The sequence below is a fragment of the Leopardus geoffroyi genome, chromosome B2 (assembly GCF_018350155.1).
Source record: "Leopardus geoffroyi isolate Oge1 chromosome B2, O.geoffroyi_Oge1_pat1.0, whole genome shotgun sequence".
Lineage (NCBI taxonomy): Eukaryota > Metazoa > Chordata > Mammalia > Carnivora > Felidae > Leopardus > Leopardus geoffroyi.
Window position 1 is genome coordinate 110,599,229 of NC_059332.1, and position 21,889 is coordinate 110,621,117.

General features: G+C 37.1%; 1 protein-coding gene across 5 annotated transcripts in view; it reads left to right on the forward strand.

Annotated features, from left to right (window-relative positions):
• The window catches only part of PKIB (cAMP-dependent protein kinase inhibitor beta), a 103,932-nt gene that overhangs the window by 20,112 nt on the left and 61,931 nt on the right, over positions 1-21,889 (forward strand). The window lies entirely within an intron of this gene.

Consider the following 21,889-nt stretch of genomic DNA (forward strand, 5'->3'; position numbering starts at 1 on the left):
TAATCTCCTCAGAGACCATAGTAAATACAAGCAAATATTTCTTTTTTTTTAAGCTTATTTATTTATTTTGAGAGAGAGAGTGTGCAGGAGGAGTAGAGGGAGAAAGAGAGAAAGGCAGAGCCTGACACAGGGCTCGGACTCACTAACTGTGAGATCATGACCTGAGCTGAGCCAAGAGCCAGATGCTTAAATGACTGAGCCACCCAGGTGCCCCCAAGTAAATATTTCTTGATGATACTGATTGGTGGACAAAATGTGAAATACTCTTTTTTGAGAAACAGATTTCTTTGTGCTGGTGATATGTATCTATATATCCATATATACCATGTATTTCATATTTACAAATAACGTATATATGATAATAATTATATATGTATATACATATATATATGCATGATACCCATTTGTGTAGGTGAATATGAATATATACAGATCTCTGTATATACTCATATGTATATATAGAATATATATCACATATATTTATATCTGTGTATGCTTTTATTCACCTATTGTGTCCTTTAAAAATGAGGCTACATTCATGTCGCAATCTTAATATTTCACGAAAATTCTATTACATTGGTAGGACTTATATTTGAGGCCACTTCACTGTTTTAGTGCTGTGTTCTCCCAGCCAAAGAGAGAGGCCTGCCCCCACCCTTGCACTTCAGATGGCAGATCAGAAAACATGGAGTAAGCGTCAGCCTGTGTGAAGGTTCTAACATTCTCCTCCCACTCTCAGATTCCCATGAGAACAAAAAGCTCCAAGGGAACAGGAAAGAGTGGAAGACATTAAATTTGGTTTAGGCTCATTGCCTGGTTTTCTCAAAACCAGTACAACTTTTTTTAATGACCCACAGTAGTTTCATGGAGACAGTGGCAATACGTTCATTTTCATGTGTTATTGGAGCATTTTTACTTTCATGTCAACTTTTAAATTTATGACTGCAGAGAGTAACACGTCTTAATTGAAATATACCTTTTATTATGAAACAATTTCATACCAATAGTTTTATCAAAAGCACTTATCTTTCCCTATAAATAAACAAAATCTCCATACTAAGAAAAAATAGCAAGTAAAATTGTAAACATTAATTTTGTATTTAAGGAAAATTAAGACTAACAAAATAATTTATTGAGTCTTTATTGTGGGTGGAGTGTATAGTGATTTATAAAGATAATCTTCTGTAATCCTCACAAAAACTCCATGTGAGGAAGGTAAGGAAAGAATGGTTTTTCTCTGTGATAAAAATGCACCTTGCCAAGTGCACACATTTAGCCAGTGGGTGGTGAAGTTAGGATTTGAGCCTAATTTTGTCTGATGCTTAAGCCTACGTTCTTGACCAGCTTGGATAGCAAGATTTGGCAGGAGCTAAAATATTCTGTTTAGATGAGTAAAGTATCTTGTTTTCATCAGGTATTTATAATCGGTGGTTGAAAATACACATTTTTCCCGAACACTTTATCTCATATTCTATGAACTCTACAAAAGAGATGAACACTTTTCTGATTCATTTAATAAAAAGAGCATAACACTAAATCCCCCCCCCCAAACACTAGTAAAAGTAAGACAAAAAAGAATCACAGAAATTCATTGAAATACTGGACATAGGAATGTAGGAATCAACAAAATAGAATAATACAATAAATGATGTTTATTCTAGGAATGTACAAGTGGTTCAATATTGGGAAATTTATTAAAACAATTTTATAGTAATAGACTAAAGAATAAAACTCCTACTTTTTATTTCTTAATAGAATTCCAAATAACATTTGCTAAAATGCAACTCTATTTCTCTTAAGAAAAAACACATATATACAACAGAGTAACTTAGGAATAGGGAGATATTATTAAACTGTGAAAAAGCAATTTCAAGAAAACAAAAATGTTAGAGGCCTACTGGGTGCTCAATTTCATCATTTAAAATTAACATCATTCTATAAATTCTAGCCAATACAACAAATTTTTTAAAAGACTAACATTTTTAAAACTTTAATTATATATGCTAGAAACTGTTCTAAATACTTTACAAATATTAACTCATTTAATTTTCACCACAATCCTAGGATATGAACTATTATCATCTTTGTTTTATAAATCAAGAAGCTGAGGCCCGGAGAAACTAAGTAACTTGGCCAAGGTCACACAGCTAATAAGTGATTAGAACGCAAGCGGTTTAACTCATGTGTCTTTAATGTCAAATTATATGGTATGCTGACTCTCAAAGGTTTTAATTATTAGAAAAGAGGTGACATCTTTTTCACTTAAAAATGATTATATTTTTTATGAAAAATCCCAGAAAATTAAGTGAAGAACTATTAGAATAAGAAACTGTTAACTTGCCATACAAAAGATAAATGCGAATAAATCCATTGACTTTTCAATAACAGCTAAAACGTGATGAGGAAATCTCATTTATAATAGCAATAAAATATTGTATATCTATGAGTAAACTGTGTAAGAAATTAAGGCTTAAATGTGTAAGGCTTAAACGAAGACAATAATATTTTATTGAGAAACACAAAATAAGATTAGCCGTAATGGAGATTTATACTGTATTCCTGGATGAGAATAGCAAATGTTGTAATGGTGTTGGCTTCCCCAAAATAATTTGTAAAGTCAATGCAATTCCACCTAAAAACACAGAGATTTTGGGGTACCTGAATGGCTCAGTCCATTGAGTGTCCTACTTCTGCTCTAGTCATGAGCTCACAGTTTCTGACTTCAAGCCCCACACACTGACAACGTGGAGCCTGCTGCAGATTCTCTGTCTCCCTCTCTCTCTCCCTCCCCTGCTCACACACTGTCTCAAAAATAAATAAGTAAATAAAATAAAATGAAAACAAAATAAAAACAGATTTTTAGGAATATGTTGGCAAAATGATTATTAAAATTCATGTGAAAGAAGGGGCAGCCTGGGAAAGCACATTTTTGAGAAAGAATAATAAGGAAGGAATTTTATTTCCAAGTATTAAAAAATATTATAAAGTTACCATTACTAAGATGGTATAGTAATTTTACTAAAACAGAGACTTAGAGGAACTAAGTCAGCTTGAAAATTCCCCAAAGAAATTTAAGCACATAAAAGTAATGTATAATAAAGACAGCATTTCATGTTAGGGGAGAAAATACTATTACATGAACACAATTCCAATAATTGGTTAATGTTAGGAAATCCTGTAAATTTGGATCTTCTATTCACACAAGATACAAATATCTATCAAATTAAAGAAGAAAGAACAGTGAGACATAACTAGAAGAAAATGGATTGGTGAATACTTTTATAATCTTGTCTAATATGACATCAAGGGCAGAAACCATAATTGAAGCTTTATAGAATTGAAAATGAACATATTAAAACTTCTGTACATATAAGGAGAAAAAAGATTCAAGCAGCATGCCTAATAATGTAAAATTTGAAAATTATTTTTTCTTGATTTTTTGGGAATTAATAACTCAGCAAGTTCTGACTAATATTCCAAATACACCACTCTCTGAAGGCTTAATAAAGCAGAGCGCGTTCTGGCAGAGTAGTCATTTGGTATTGCACCTGCTGTAGGCACAAAGCATTTTGTAGAGTGAATATATAGTATGTCTTAGCTAAAAATAAAGATTGGACTCTAGAAATGACCAAATAGTGACAGAGAAATTAGGATTATTCGACCTAAAAAGGTCAACGAAATTTGAGTTAAACTATCCAAGAAAGTAAGGAATTTCAGGTAGACAGTTTTATGATTCTTACATATTCCAAAGCATTTCATTTCAATAGAAGTTATTGACAATATGATTGAGTAATGTTTGAATTTGTATAATGAGTTAAAATGTTATCTCTAATAAAAATGAAATCATTCCAGTTTCCTGTCTTGGATTATGTCATAGTGGATAATTGCAGAGGAATGTCATGATGATCAAATTTGGAGAGAAGTATTTCCTGTTTTATTGTAGAGCATAGTACAAGAAAGGTTGTTTTCTTCATCTCCCTCTAGAGTAGCTTTGCTCCTTCAATGCTGGAGCCCTAGAACAAGTGGGAAAGCAAAATTCATTGTCATCAACGGACAAAGAAATAAAGGAAAAAAGTTTGATTTTATTTTAAATATCCCAGGTAATATCAGCTTGCACTATGACAATTCACACTAACACTAACAAAACAGTAATATTCTATCTTGGACCCTATTAGAAAAGTTGCTAAACTCTGAGTCCCAAATATCTCATGAGAAAGAGTAACCAGCAGACCCATGAACCTCCTAATCTTTTTTCTGTTCTCATTCAGTCCTTCTCAGTGTCATTGGTCAATGTGTTGATTCTTGGCCACTGCTATTCCTCCTGAGGTCACTGCCCCTGCTGCATGCCTTTCCATGGTGGTCCCTCAACTGACGTGGACCCCCCCACCTCTGCCTCTTCTCCATCTGTGGTGGCCTTTTGACTCCAGGGTCAAATTGCCCAATGTTCTGCATTCACCCACCTTTCCCCTTCTTTCTAACTTGACCATTGCTCTTGGATCAGGTTTGTTTTTTTAACTCTTTTTATCTACCAACTCTAAAGAGTTTTCTCCTTCTCTTATGCATGGGCCAGAACTATTAATAGGTGGCTTTTTGCCTTAGAGGTCTTGGTGCTGGGGATTGGCTAACAGCCATTATCAGTGTCCTTCCTATAAAAAAATTTAGGTACTTATGCAGTTATATCCTTGGCAGATTTCTCCTGCTGGCTCATGATGCATGCCTAGAAATGTCTGAATCTTAAAAAAAAAAAAAAAAAAAAAAAAAAAAGAAAAAGAAAAAGAAAAGATTAATCCAGCTTAGTCCCTAGCTCTAATACCCCTGCTAAAAAAATATTGATTAAAACATACATTTTTTTGTTCATAGATATACACTTAGTATGTATATATTATTGACCATCCTCAGAAAAAGGCCTGGAGATAGCCAAAAGGAATGTATAGAATGTTTTCTTTCTTTTTTTTTTAAGAGTTTATTTATTTATTTTGAGAGAGACAGAAAGAGAGCACAAATGGGAGAGGGGCAGAGAGAGAGGGTGACAGAGGATCTGAAGCAGGCTCTGCGCTGACAGCAGAGAGCACTGTGTGGGGCTTGAACTCACAAATTGCGAGATCATGACCTGAGCTGAAGTCAGACGCTTTAACCTCCTGAACCACTCAGGTACCCCTAGAATATTCTCTTCCCATAATAAAAGCAAAAGAGAGGCTTAACCATTTTGTGTTAAATAAGAGTAACAAAACTGAACAAGTACAACCCTAAAGATAAAGAAATCAATTTTGTTGATTTCATGCTAGCCGGACTGTCATCTTTGCAGATTGTTAGAAAACTGTTTGTGAAGCGGTCAGTTCTGGAGAGAAAAATGGGCAACAAAACAAATAAACAACAAACAAAAGAGCAGAACAAACAGACACCCCTGTAAAGGGGAGGAAAGCACTAATTGTTAGTGATCAAAATACTAGTCTTTTATTGTTTGTAGAGTTTGCAAAAGTCATTTTCTCATTAATTATTTATTGAGCACTTACCCCATTTAGCCTGTGCCAGGCACTGTTGTGAGCACTGAGGATACAGAGCTGAAGACACTTTGTAATTCTCCAGGGTTTGTAAACTGCCAGAATCTGAGGAGACCCTAAAGAGAGCCATATAAGGAGTGGCTGACATTTAGTAGTTTGGGGAGGTCCTGTGGATGACATGCTAACTTTCTTCAATTACGTGAGGAATATCATGTGTTCTATATGATTAAGAAGGAATAGGTTGAGTGGATGGGAATCAGAGGAAGACCTGTTTTTATTTAATCAAGGAAATAGCTACCTGAAATGGTAATAAGCTATTTCTGGTAATTGAGATGGTTTCAGAAGATTGGTACCGTTAGGAAAGAATGTGGCACAAGGAATTCATTTATGGGATGGTAAGAGCCTGGGGACGGAGGGTTGGTAGTTAACTTCTTTTTTTTTTTTAATTTTTTTTAACGTTTATTTATTTTTGAGACAGAGAGAGACAGAGCATGAACAGGGGAGGGTCAGAGAGAGGAAGACACAGAATCTGAAACAGGCTCCAGGCTCTGAGCTGTCAGCACAGAGCCCGACGTGGGGCTTGAACTCACTGACTGTGAGATCATGACCTGAGCCGAAGTTGGCTGCTTAACCTACTGAGCCACCCAGGCGCCCCGGTAGTTAACTTCTCTCTGAGGATAAGAGTTCTAGGATCTGTTATTGAGATCGTTGATATAGTAGGGGCTCCCCTGAGGACAATACAGTGAGAGACTCTATGACTGCTTTGAAATCAGGCCCACCAGCTTTGCACTTAACTCCTAGACCTTGGCCAAATTAGAGTTCTAGGATCTGTTATTGAGATCGTTGATATAGTAGGGGCTCCCCTGAAGACAATACAGTGAGAGACTCTATGGCTGCTTTGAAATCAGGCCCACCAGCTTTGCACTTAACTCCTAGACCTTGGCCAAATTTCCCATCTCCAGGCCCTAATTCCAACATCAGAGAAATGGGGATAGTAATAGCATATGTCTCCTAGGACTGCACTGAGAATTTAATAAAATGAGTATAAGTCAACAAATTAAAAAATGTTTAGCCTATAATAGGACAGTTGGTAACTGGTAGTGTTATAATGGGGACCTAGAGTCTTATCCTGGGAACACTTTGACTGCCTTAAACCATCCAGCAAGTAAAAATGATTCCCACTGTTGTAGAAAGTCCCTCTTGCCCTATCCTGGGATTTATAAAAACAAAATCTTTCTGAAATGTGCAGTGAGAAATAATAAGCACATACAACATTACAAAACACATTGGGTCAGTTGTTCCATTTTGTTAGCATTTGCTTAGTATTTATCTCTTCTTAGAAGCTAGAAAGATTCCTTTTTTAGCTCAGTCTCTAGCTCTTTGAATTATGCTAAGGGACCTATATTGTCAACCTATGCCAGTTAAATCAAAAAGGATCTTGGACAATGTGCTATGACCTGTTCAAAGAGAGCCTACTTATGCATGTTGGATGACTTTGAAAGTCGCTGGGGCTTTGTTTGTCACTAAGTACCTGTGTTGCAATCAGTTCCTGTGTTTCAGTCATGTAGTTGGTATCAACCATTGAATAGTTCGATTCAACCATAAGAAGGCCGGAGGAACTTCAGGTGGTTGCACTAGAGCCAGGTTATGCTGACAGGAACCAATAAAGCAATTAGTGATTGCCTGTAACACCAGCTCAGCAGACTGGTTGACTGCAGGTTATGCTTACCAGCTGCAATTAACAAGCCATTTCTATATGTTTACTTTTCCAGGCCTGGCTTTGATTAGCTCCGCCTTCTTTTGTTTCAGTAGTGCATGTTCTGTAATTTCTATATTGAGACATTTAATCAAGGCAGAGAATAAAATCAACAAAGAATAAAATCAACTCCTATCTCTCAGAATTATCATTTTATTTTATATTTGCTTCATCTTTCTTTTTAAAGAAATAAAAAGCTACAATTCATTAAACCTCCTTTCAGAAGCATCTATGAATTAGTGTCTATTGTTCCAATCCATTTTATACTTTTACTCACATATTTATGCAACCACTTCAATATTTAGTCCTGGTTTGTGTTTTTAAAATTTACAAAACTAACTTCACACTGCTTTTCACAACACTGTTTTTGACATCTTTGTAGTTACATATAATTCTATCTCTGTCCTCCCTGGTGAAATTTTTATTTTCCTTGATAAGACATCTGCTATTCATATCTAGTGGCCTCCCTTACTCCTAAATCAGGCTCATGGATGACAGGATGTTATTGCTGGACGAGTTAGGAGAAAGCATCATACTAACTTACGCCTTACTATGTTGTCAACACTGAGACCTTTTGAAAATGACAAAAACTAAGCTGGATGAGAAGTCAGGAAAATGTAAATAAACTAGGACTTTCCCAGGCAAATCACAATGAAGAATTAACTTGCAAATGAAAAACAAAACAAAAAAAAATAAAAACAACAAAAAACAATGCTGTGAGAGGTGAAATGACTTTCTGGGTTACACAGCTGGTTAATGGAAGACCTCGAAATACCCAGCCCAAATCTGAAACAATTGTGTGGGGTAAAATAGACAAAGCTTGCCAATCCATTGTTCTTTTCATCAGGTTGTTTGTTATGTTTAAAAAAGATAGAAGATAACGGATTTAGGGCCACTTCATCAGGAAAATGCCTGATATCCTGCCTTTAGAATAGCTGATTACACTATGGCTTTAATCCATCATGTTTTTCTATGATGGCCCAAGTAACCCTAATTATTGCTTCTTTCCACTGGATTAGCACTCTGTTCCTTTTGTCCCAATAGGTAGCGGAATGTGGCCAGGTAAATAAGGTTTCACTGGTGATCAGAGGTCATTTATTTTCCAGTTACTTGTCAGCTTTGCTTTGCCCTATAGTTTTCTCGTTAACAGCTGACGAGTTAATGAACATGACATGTCTGTTTCTGCAAGGTTTGGGTGTGCCAAGATTGTGGAGGAGACAGAACTAACTCCCCAATTAGCCAAGGGTTTTCAGTTCCAACTAAGGTCTGCAGTTTCCTTTAAGCAGGCTTAATCTCAGGTGTTCTTCATAGTAAACTGGTACCAAATTAGATCATTTATAGTACATGGAGTTAGGACAAGTAATTCATTATTTCATTTTAAACTTCTAAACTAATATAGCTCCTTGGGTTAAAGGCTTGAAAATAGTTTTTAAATTTTACTTGTTTTAAATTTGTTTTTGTTTTTCCAAGATATTTTATACAATTATAAGATAAATAAAACCTATTAACTACCTGCTGGAAATAAATTTAAGTACTAATGTACTCTATATAAGTTAAATGCCATTCTGAAAGTGAAGATTTATCATGTTTTAAGTATCAAGTTTCACCTGAGTAGATTCTTCATAAGATTATGGTAATTTGATTGTTTTACAAATGAGTTCAGCCTGAAAAATTCTCATTTACAGATGTTTGAGAACATATCCTATTTTTATTAATTTAACATCAGTCTATTATACTGTCTTGTAAATAGCATAGAAACTATAACTATAGTCATAAAAAATAAAAAATCCCTCGGTAAGGAAGTGCTTATGGTTGTTTTAAAACACAACCCTAAAAGGTCATGGGTATAACTTTTGAAAAGGTGAAATCATTGTCCAAAAGCTGCACAGGAGATGGTAATTATTATTTGTCTCAGATGACATATCTTCCCATTGTTGAAAGACTTCATGAATATTTTAGCCGCTGATTGTTATTAAAGTCTTCAGGGTATAACAGTTCCTTATGTGTGGGCATGGCTGCTGCAGGGTGGCTAAAAGGACAATATCCCTCAGTCATACCCACATTGCCTACCTATGAAGGCTCCTCTTTGGTTTAGTCTGGTTTGTGGTTATATGCTATTTGTATATTATGTGGAACATGCTCAACTGTGTGAGCTGACTGCCAAGGGGCCCCCTAACATGAGCCACTTGATTTATAATTATTCTGTATGTTAGTTTGAAGAGTCTGTTCTTAGTACTTAAACACATATCATAGCTTAATCACATCACATCAATTGTAATTTCAGTAGTACTTTATAATATTCTTTGGCTGTTTTGTTTGTGGCAATGTACTAGCCCACCATATATGATTTCATGTCTCTTGGACACTAGGTAAACATTGAAACAACACAAAAGATTTGATGGAAAGATCACTAAACATCGGAAGTGAAATCTCTGTTCGATAACTTGCTTTGCCGTGATCTAGCTGTGTAAGTCTTAGTAAGTCATTCAGAGAGAGAACACGTGCAGTGGATCAAATCCTTGGCTGCCAAATTTCAGTCCTGCTTGTGCCATTTATTAGCTGTTTGTTCTGGGACAAGTTACTTAACCTTTCTGTGTTTCAGGGTTCTCATCTATAAAATAGTACCTATCCTAGAGAGTTATTAAGAAGATTAAACTAATTGGTATTTATAAATTTCTTAATGCCTCTATGGCTGTTTAGTACAATTTTCATGTGGTCAGACTTCACTGGGTTTGATTTCTATAAGAGTATCTCCAATTTGAAGATTGTACTATTCTAAGTTTTTGTTTCTTGCCTTTGTTTTCAACACACCTTTAACTCATTCAACTTATACTATTGACAACATTGTTTCTACAGAGAGTATTAGTGGCTATGTGGTCTAATGTTGATCATTTTTTTTTGTCATTTTTAAATTTTTAAAGGTTTTATTTTTAGGTAATCTTTACACCTAATGTGGGGCTCGAACCCACAACCCCGAGATCAAGAGTGACACACTCCACCCACTGAGCCAGCCAGGTGCCCCTGTCATTTGCTTTAAATTAAAGCATAAACTGAAGAATTGCTTTAAACTCTAGGCAAAATATCTATCCATCTCATAATTGTATAGACTGTGACAACCTCTATAACTTATTTTTTGTATTGTGTAGACATTTTGTTTACCTTCTAAGGGTTAATGTCACTTATTTCATTTTTCGTTTTCTGTCTTTATAAATGTGTTATTAGATAGCAAGCTGTTTGGAAAGCTGAATTTGATGGTGCTTTTCACCTCTGTAGTATTAGTGAAAATACTGTCAGGTTTCTTTAGTATAGATTTGTACATGGCTTCTATCTTTTTGAGCTTATCACACACACAACTCTTTGTTTAAAAAATGTACAATCTCTTTTAATTAAGCTTGAAACCTGTTAAATTGAAATATTTTGTAGGGCACAGAGCAGCCTAACATCAGAATAAGAGCTTGTTGGTAGAGGGATGGATCGGTTTGTTTTTTAAAGACAGGACAGACATGCCTATCAGAGTGAAAGAAGCTAATTGGAATTTGTTTCAGTTGATGGGAGAAAGTCCAGTCGAGCTAGTGGGCTTCTTATCTAGGGAGGATGATGACAGCTACAGGAGGCTGTCCAGACAGGCAGGGGGTCGGAGTCCGGGAAGACCAGCAAGGTGCAGCAGATGGTGTCCCAGCAGGTGGGCGTGCCATGGTGACACAGAGTCTGGAAGCAGGCGATATCCAGGCAGATAAACAGAGAGGTCTGATCACAGATAGTGGGGCCCCAGGATTAGGGCTGGGACTAGGGCCTGAAATTCAGGCCCTGGGAAAACTGGATTGACTAGTGCAGAGGCCCATTTTGGAGGCAGTGGGGTACCATCCAGGGCATTAAAGCAAAGACTCTGTTATGGGGGATGAGGGGTGGAGAGGGGAGGCCTCAGAGAAAAGAGAACTTGTGACATCCTCACTTTGAGAGTTGTGTGGCCTGGAGGGAAGCTGGCGTAGGGAGCCAGGCAGGTCTTTATAGATGCTGACTTTGATAGTGCTTAGTATAGACTCATGTGACTGTCTTTTGACAGTCTGAAAAACGTAAGCATGTTAATTACTAAACTGTCCTTTATTTCTAATGGGTTAGAAGGCAACTTTGACGTAATGAACCTTGCTATTTTTTTCTTTAAGGCTTGCAGTAACCTTCAGATCAGATTGAATTCCACACAGTTGAACCCACTCACATGGGCCTAAGTTAAGTAAAACATACAGTATAAAGGTGTTACTATTCCTTCCTCTCCTTGGATTTATCCTAAGGAAGTGGTCATGTACCAGAGAAGAGAGTATAAAGTGAGAGAATTAGCAAGTAGGTGGTTGTTTTTGGCTGCACTTACTTGAAATGGAAAAGAAGATAGTGCAGAAGTTGCTGAAATTAATTTCCTTACAATGACATGAGGTGCAAACTGGCCCTTTCCCTGGTAATCATCATTTAGGGGAATATCTGGCCAACTTATGTTACTTGAGAATGCTCTACGTCAAACCAGGACCTCTACCTCCAAGGACTAGAGAGAAAATGAAAATTGAGTCTTTTGTCTGTGGCTTAACTTTTAACAGCTTTCTGTTAAAGTTTCCTATTCCTTACATTTTGAAGTAAATCTTAGGCTGATGTTCACTATTTTTGGTTAACGTGGCTATCACGAATTTCCAAAGCTTCAATGATTGTTTCTCCAAGTACTGTTTTCAGTAGAAGAAAATCCATGGTTCTTTCTAATAGATTTTCTTTATAATGGTGAATATTGTCTAGAGAAACTGTGCATTTATTTATCAAACGAGATTGCAAGTTGATTGCTAGGGGTAATCGTGAGTGGTGCCACACCCATTTCCACCCTTGGTTCTTGGACTCATGAATCCTATCTGTGGGAGACAGAGTATTATAAATTTGATGTTGATTTAGAGCATATATAGCCTCTTGGAGGATATTGCCAGAGCCCAGCCTGGTACTGCCAGCTCACTAGCCTTGTGACCGAGTCTTCAAAGGCCATTCCACTGTTGTGTCATGCCATCTGCTTCAGGGTGATGGAGAATATGGTATTACCAGTGAGTGAGCATTGCTGGTCTTCATTTGCTATGAACTCCCTGACCAGAAGCATTGTTGCATGGAATATCATGACAACAGATAAAGCATTTTATAAATCCATGGATGGCAATTTGGGCAGAAATATTGCCCATAGGGAAAGACACTCTATGTCCAGAATATCTCTTGTGGTAAGAAGAAAGCACTGCCCCTTCCACGATGGAAGCAGATAGCTAGCAGAGTGTCTGGGGAATGGTGCCATATTGGGAATTCAGTGTGTATCTGCTGCTGGCCGATTGAGCACTCAGCAGTGGCTATAGCCAAGTCAGCCTAGTGAGTGCAATCTCATGTTGCTGAGCCCATATATAACCTTCACCTCTGCTACCATGGCCACTGTTCATGAATCCATTGGGCAATGACAGCAGTGGCTAGGGAAAGAGGCACAATATCCACAAAAGTGTTATTCTATCCATTTGATTATTAAAATCTTCCTCTGCTGGGGCAGCTTTTGGTTAACCTACACATGGAACACAAATATCTTCACATTTGTTGCCCATTCAGAATGGTCTACCGACATAATCTCTTCCCCTAATTTCCTTATCATCAATTTTCTAATAATTTTTTTTTTCTAAATTGCTGACTATTCAGTCAAATCATTTGCCACAGCCTATGTACCAGGACAGTTTTATACCTCTGGCCATTTCTCTCTCTAAGCAATATAGACACCTAGCATCACTTTCAACGTTCTGCCTCCTGGGAGGATTTCCCTTCACCATTGCACTTCCAAGATCTATGAGAAAGGGAGCATACCACTTTCAAGTGGTACCTGTATATCAGACAGAAGCACCTGTAAACCAGGCCCAAGATTTCTCTTCTACAATCAACTAGCTTTAGGAAACTCTTTTTGAGGCAGTAGGTGTAGATGGGTAGAGATTAGGTAATGTAGCAGGAGTAAGGGCCATTGGCATTTGGGTGACTTCACCCTGTAATTTATTTATACCTTCAGGGCCTGCTTGAACCTAATCTCATATATATCCCTTCCAGTTGATACTGGAGTGTTGCTATGCATGCCCAGCTTTATGACTTGCTGGGTCAGACAGCACCCAATTCATGATAAGAAGCTCAGGTCTCATGATAATTTGGTGGGACATGGTTAGTTGTTCATTTTTTTCTAAGACCCATAGTAAGCCGGAAGTTGTTTCTCAAAAGGAGAGTAGGTATCTGCAGAGGAAGGTAAAGCTTTCTTCCAAAAACCTCAAGGTTTGCATTGCATTCACCAACAGGGCCTGCCAAATCTCCAAACAACATCTCTGCCTGCCACTGGTGCTTGTAGGCTGGGAGAAAGATCAACAATATGAATTTTTGTCAATACAGCAGGTTCTCAAAGGTAGTGGCCTCTCCTTCATTCAGAGCGTTCTGGGTATGTAAAGTAGGTTAAGATGAGGAATTGATTGAGAGGTTGTGACTCTATTTTAATGATTCAAGAGAGACTTCTGCTCACTAGTCCTAGAATTCTTAGGTTTGTACAGATCAAGTAAGTGTTAAATTGCCCATCTATTTTCTAGAGACACCATGATCAAATACCCAATGCCATCAGTTTCTGTTTGCAAGTCAGGCTATTCTAATTATTGTTTTGGTTCTGCTGTCCATTATGGTAACCACATCTGCTTTGTCTTTGGTGATTAAGTGCTGCCACTTGGCCCTGGCATCCAATTTTCCTCATTGTATTTAGGGATGCCAGTTTAATGGCAGCAATTCCCACTGTAATTTCTGACCTACAAAGAGTGACCACAGATTTATTCAAGGAACCTGGGGATTCCCTCACAAATCTATTTCTCACATCATAATGAAAGTTGTGTCCTTTGCACCCTCCTGGGGTAAGTAAGCATGTATACATAATAAGCCACTTTAACATTTATTCATTTCTTCTATACCAAGGCAGTCAGTTCTGGCTTTTTGATTTCATTTAATGTTGGTCCATGTTTTAACCAAACACGCAAATTGTTAGACCTTTTTCTAACCCTTGAACTAAAACATTGAATCCAGAATATCTGCTTAGTGATCTCATAGCAATAAATTCATTCTTTAGACAAGGGGTGGGGATCTGCCTCAAGGTGATCTGGGGACCCCCACCATTAAGTTTCCTGGGCGGTTGAGTTATAAAATCTTTGGCCTGAGCACGTTTGGCTTCCAACAAAAGGGTGAACTTTTTTCCCCACCAGGCAAGGCAGTTTTTCCCAATAATTGAGGTCTTGAGCCAAACCCCAGTAGGAGGACTGGGGCATTCTGTTCCATTAAAAGGTTTGTGGGGACCTAATTCTTTAGCCTTCCATGGCCACTGATCTCCTCATGTTGGTTCCCCCACATGCATAGCAAGAAGAGATCTTTAGAGGCTGGGCTATAGTCTCCGTCAGGGCTAGAAACAAGTTCCTTGAAGTGACTGAAATGAGAGGGGGCTACTTCTTATTTCTTTGTAGAAGGAGTGGAAGACTTGATGGAATGTGGTTGGATGGGCAGTAGTGACTTTTCTTGACATATAGCACAGTCCCTGGGTCTCTGCCCCGCCCATGGATCCAGATGCCAATTCGGTTGCCCCATTGCCATTTAGAATCTCCTGGGTTAATGATGGTAAAATTAACAGGGTTACAGGCCTTTTATTGACATCCTTACTTAGCAGCCCCCTTCTGAAGGAGTACTGCTGTGCTTTCTTTTTTCCAAGTAGTAGCCCATGAAACATAGCTCCAGCTGGGTCATAAAAACTCAGATGTATAGACACATAAAATGTTTTCCTCACACATGTATTTGTCACTGAGTCGGTATTCCTGCTCCTAATCTAAGCTGCTGCATGGTATATCAAGAGTCCTTGGGCCCTCTATGACAAGTGCCTGCTTTTTTCATATGACAGATGCCTCTGGGCCAATACCTATAACCGCACATTCATCAAACAGCATTGACACCAGTCATTTTGGGTTAGTAATTTGTGTCTGGCTGACCAAGCTCCCCCCACCACCCTTGGTAGGATCAGACTTCTAACCCATCTTACTGGGGGAGTGTTGTGGGTCAAAGCAAGTGTATTGACTCTCCTGTTAGCAAATAGAATAGGTGGTCTTATTGTGTCTGCAGGTCCCCAGGACTTTTCCTTGGCATGAGAAGTAGGTATAGTATAGTAAGGCCCAAGTGACTCCCTGGCCTGACCTGATTATGTGAATACATGGGTCACCTGATAAGGAATCTAGGTCTACAGAAAAATTTTTTTATGTTTATTTATTTCTTGAGAGAGAGAGAGAGAGAGAGAGAGAGAGAGAGAGAGAGAATGCAGGCATGTGAGCAACAAAGGGGCAGAGAGAGAGGGAGACAGAAAATCCCAAGTAGCCTCCATGCTGTCAGCATAGTGCCCCAAGTGAGGCTCCATCTCATGAATCATGAGATAATGATCTGAGCCAAAATCAAGAGTGAGAGGCTTAACCAGCTGAGCCATCCAGGTGCTCCGAGTTAAATTTTCTAAACTGTGGTTTCTTCATGAAGAAAAATGGAGATAATTCAGAATATTATGTTGGAATAAGATCATGTGTATGAAAAGTGCATGGTACAGAGTAGGTGCTTAACAAGATATATTTTTCTTGTTGCCACCTCTCTACTTTCTGAACATAAAAATGTGTACACAAATAACATTTAAGGTGGAGGTAAGAGTTGTCCTTCTAGACGTTTCCTCCAGTCTTTCCACTGTGCCTCCATAGTTCATATTCTAAAGGCAAACTCGTAATAATTACCATTTACCTCTAGAATATCATTTGTATTAATAGAGGTTTATTGAAATTCTACTATGCTCAGTGTTGTTCACCAAGGCTAAAAATACCAACTGGCATTATTGTGTGATTGTAGATTTTAAGAATGTAACCTACATTTTCGTATTCTATCCTCAAACTCTAAAAACAAATGTAAGCCTTATTCCTAATCATTAGTTGTTAAATTTTTCTGTATTGATTTACTCATAACCTGATGGAATATATTACGTTACTTTTTAAAAAAAAATTTATACTCTTTCACAGTTTTAGTATTGGGAAGAGAAATTTCGACATCTAAATATTTTAGATTCATTTTCCTCATGTACAAAAAGAATATAGCTCCTGTTAGTTTACTTTTTTGTTTATACTGCTAATATGGTCAGAATTTAAATAACTGTTAGTCTCCATGTTTCCTTTTCTGCATTCCACTCAGGAATTTTAAATTCTTATATATAGGTACCATGTATTTGATAAAGATATGTTGATGGCCTACCAGGACCTAAGGACATGCAACAAAAGTGGAAATGGTAGCTGCCTTCATGGTGGAGGTTAATAGTCTGGCAGAGAAGACAGACAAACAAACATGCAAATAATACAACTACTAATTGTAATGAAAATTATGGGAAAATGTAAATCACTAGAGAAAACAGACAATAATTATATTGCTAAAAAAAAGCAACTTAATTTTTAAAAAGTTAGCCTGTATAAAAAAGTTCTTAGGAACACAGTCATTTTGGGTTTGATTCTGTCTATAAAACACTCAAAAAGAAACAATTATTTATGTTCTGTCCAGCTATAGGGCTTTGAAACTTAGAAACCTAAGAAGGTGCTTATTTTAGTATTTTTTTTTTTCTACCCCTGATGGTAATTTGTCTTTCATGGTATTGTGAAGTTTGTTTGCCCGGATATGTAATATTCTTAGATTTTTTTCTTGCTAACTAGGAATCTTCAGATTTAACATCTGCAAATGTTTATACCTAAAAACAACAGTTGGTTATTGAGCTATTGTGTGTGCCAGTAGAATCTGACCAGGGTAATGTTTATCTCCATTAAATAACAGATCTGGTAAATCTGTTATTTAAAACACTATCATGTTGTAGCCATTATATTATCAAATTTTGTAATGATTTTTTAAAATATAATGTTTATTTTTGAGAGAAAGAGACAGAGTGCGAGTGGGGGATGGGCAGAGAGGGAGACACAGAATCTGAAGCAGGCTCTAGGCTCTGAGCTGTCAGCACAGAGCCCAATGTGGGGCTCAGACCCACAAACCACGAGATCATGACCTGAGCTGAAGACAGACACTCAACCGACTGAGCCACCCAGGTGCTCCTATATCATCAAATTTCAAATGCTCTTTTAAAGAATGAAAATAATAGCATAAACCTCATTTTTATTTTATGTACACTGAACACTAAGACCTTAAACATATTCCTAAATAATTGGAAAGAAGCAATTTATAGGGAATTAGATGAAATTTGTTTACTTAGATTTTTAAATGTAGTGCTTGAATTTGAGAAAAATACATTTGCGTAGCTATTGTGGTAAGGAATCACTCCTATAACATCAAGAAAAGCTTTTTAGCCACACTGACTTATCAGTGTTGAGATTTGTCCCCATGCGTACATATCACCTGGCTGGTTCTCATTCTCTGATCCTGGCCTCATAACACAGCAGGACCTCAGAGCTAGAGCTTTAAACATACAGCCAGCCAAGAGGAGACCAGCTGGGAGGAGGTAAAGGGGAAAGGAGGTGGAGGGAGGAGCCACGACTCTCCAGAATAGAAGAGTAGAGAAATGAGGGCATCCCTAAATTGTAGATGTGATACTGAGGGTGCAGAGGCAGACCTGGCATGTAGGTAAAAGTACATCATTTTATTAGTGAAGACAAGGTCACCGGTGATCCCCATATTTGCTCCATGGTGCAGTTGGTATGTTTGCCATGGGCAGCTCTACCAAGTTTGCCTTAGAGTGCTGTCTCTGATCTCCCCACCTAATTTAGATTGTCCTTGACTTCTCATTTTCCCCTTCATAGCCCCACTCAGAACTGTGAATTAGTAGGATATTGCCTTTCTTATTTACTACTTTACTCACCTCTAGGTTTTAGTTGTTCAATACATTGTTAAATGAATGAATGACAAAGCTTTCAAGTGGTTGCTCTCAGCTTCTCCCTTTATCCACTAGAACTCGAGTCTAAATTGCTCTTGGTGATTTCTTCATTTGAAGTTCTCATGAACATCACCAAGATGTTTGGAAATGTTAGTTTGTTTTTTGTTTTGTATTGTTTTTTCTTCAGAGTGATTATTCAGTTGGCTATTCATCCTAACTTAGTATCACCATTTACATTAATATTGTTACTTACTTTTAATGACACCAATGACTGATGTTAAGATGATACTTTGGAGCTAATTAAGGTTTGTTTTGAGGGTAATTTGTAGACTTGGTAATGAGGGGAATTTATAAGTGAATGATTACATAAGTATTTGGATTGTCTCTTGTTTTGGGCATATCTGCATGTTGCTTTCTTCTTCCTCACAGTTAAGCAGGAGCTTCTTGGGATCTTAGGTTGATGTTTTCAGCAAACTGCATTGATATTTATTGAGCTTTTTTCAGCTGTGTGTGTCTAAGCTTTAAAGATTAGGGAGTAATTCAGCTTAAACACTGACTTTCAGCTACATCTCAACATACTCAAACCACCAATAAAAGTTCTCTCAATTCAGTCTTATGGAGGCAGGAATCTGCAGCTCTTGCTAGAGCAATTAAGGGATGTAACTAAAGATAAGGGGTTTATCAAATATTAGATATGTGGTGATGCATATGATAACCCTAAAGAAATACTCACAAATTCTAATTCTCTGCTGTTGTCCTGAATCTCTAGATTAAATTCTTTATATCATGTTGATTAGGATATTCATTAAATTTACTAGTCTTTCATGCAAATTTCAAAGAAAAAACTGCCTGGAACTTTAGTTCCAGAATTAAGAATAATTAGAAATGTTATGTAATTTTAATCTTCTGGAGGGCCCCCTAAAATATTTTTGGAAGAGGTTAGTTTTATGCTAGTTCTGAAGTAATTAGTAGGAAATATTGGATATAACTTATATTTGCAGAAGTAGTTTGGGTGAAGTCATTTATATTATACTTTGACAACACCTGCACATATGGGCTCTGGGTAAATTACTATATAATTATGATAATTGAATAGTCTTTAGTAAATGATGAGTCAGATTTGATTTACAAATTCAGAAAAGTAATTATGTATATATATATTTATTTATATAATTTATATATTTATATAATTATAATATAATCAATATAATTATAATACATAATTATTGTTATTTTAAGTTATATGCATATATATAAATTTTGGGGTACATATATTACTCACAGAGTAGGAAATGTATTAGCTTAGGTTGCTGAGTCTTTTAAGATTATGACTTACATATTATCCCTTGAGGTGCAACAAATCCAATTGCCTGACTTTGAGCTTTTCACTAATTGCCTTCATTCATGTATACACTCATTTGCTCTTTTTTTCAAATTTGCAGTTATTGCTCTCATGATGGGGTAATGTGCACATTACTATAGAAGTTTAACAAGGTTAGAATTCAAGCTTGATTTTTCCTTAGTTGTAGGGACCCTCTGTGTGGAACTCTTTCTCAATTATGGCCAGAGGAGAGCCTCATGTTGTTGGCAACAGCAGATCTGCCTCCAGACCATTGCTAGCTGCTATATCTTTTTACCTTAAATCTGAACCAGGGGTCACTGATGGTTCTGAAGGAAACATGGGTCTCTTCAATAGGGAAGTTCTCAGCATTCATTCTTTCCCTTTCCTTGTATACAATAAAGATTGTATTGTTAGCTCAGAAAATGTGTGAAATTAATGAGATATTTTTACGAATAGATTTGGTCAGCTTTGAATGTGAGAAAACATGAAAAATGCAGTATCACAAGCATAAGGCACTAATATTACTAAAGACAAGTGGAAGAGTTTATATTCCATGGAAGGTGGAGTGAAAATTAGGTTACCACCAATGGATTTCTTGTCCAGGAAATACTCTGGGTCCACTATGGAAGAATTCTAATAATATGTTGTGCCCCTTATGTCTTTATTGCTTTGATGCATCACTGAAATCTGTGAAGCTCATAGAGAAGAGTCTGCTTTTTGGGACCAGGTTCAGGCATGGGACAATTCTAGTTTGCCAAAGTTCTGGGAAAGTTTTTATCCCCAGAAGATGAGAAGTATTAATAATTTGGTAAGTGTGTTTGGATTAGACAGAAAATCTGAGGTTGAATCTTGACCCTGGCACTAACTAGCTTGTGGCTTGGGCAACCTCTCCTAGCCTTAGTTTTCAATCAATGAAATAAGGATAATCAAATCATATTTATCTTTAAAATGTTAGGCACACTATGATAATAATTCATATTATTTATGTAGCATATTTTAGTTGCCAAGTAGAAGTTACTTTTATTATATGTTTATGCCTTAACCAGAGTCCAACCAAAAACGAACTTGGAACAAAGTATGGAAGGACTGTAACTATACTTTGTTTCTTTGGCTTATGACTCAAAAAAGACCATAATAAAAATAAGCCTAATAATTGAGGGAAAACCAGGATAACAGACTCTATGTGCTTATCTATAAATTGATGATTTTAGTATCTGATCTATAAGAATGTTGTTAATGTTGTCAAACTTGCTCAATGGGCAGCCTTGGAGATTTACTTAGCCTTCTAAACTTAGCCTCATGTAGGGGCGCCTGGGTGACTCAATCCGTTAAGCATCTGACTTCAGCTCAGGTCATGATCTCACGGTTCATGAGTTCAAGCCCCACATCAGGCTGTGTGCTGACAGCTCAGAGCCTGGAATCTGCTTCAAATTATGTGTCTCCTTCTCTCTCTGCCCCTTCCCCACTCATTCTCTCTCTCTCCCTCTCTGCCTCTCTCTCTCTGTCTCTCTCTCTCAAAAATAAACATTAGCAATCCCTATCAAAATAACACCAACATTCTTCACAGAGCTAGAACAAACAATCCTAAAATTTGTATGGAATCAGAAAAGATCCCAAATAGCCAAAGAAGTCTTGAAAAAGAAAACCAAAGCTGGAGGCATCACAATCCCAGACTTCAAGCTATACTACAAAGCTGTAACCATCAAGACCGTATGTTACTGACACAAGAACAGACAATCAGATCAATGGAACAGAATATAGAACCCAGAAATGGACCCACAAACGTATGGCCAACTATTCTTGGACAAAGAAGGAAAGAATATCCAATGGACAAAAGTCTCTTCAGCAAATGGTGCTGGGAAAACTAGGCAGTGACATGCAGGAAAATGAACCTGGACCACTTTCTTACATCATACATAAAAGTAAACTCAAAATGGATGAAAAACCTAAACATAAGACAGGAAGCCATCAAAATCCTAGAGGATAAAGCAGGCAAAAACCTCTTTGACCTCAGAGTCAGCCAGAGCAACTTCTTACTCAACACATCTCCGGAGGCAAGGGAAACAAAAGCAAGAATGAGTTATTGGTACCTCATCAAAATGAAGAGCTTCTGCACAGTATAGGAAACAATCATCAAAACTAAAAGGCAACCGACAGAATGGGAGAAGATATTTGCAAATGACATATCAGATAAAAGGTTAGTATCCAAAATCTATAAAGAACTTATCAAACTCAACACCCAAAAAACAAATAATTCAGAGAAGAACTGTGCAAAAGACATGAATAGACACTTCTCCAAAGAAGACAGCCCTAGATGGCTAGCAGACACATGAAAAAATGCTTAAGACCAC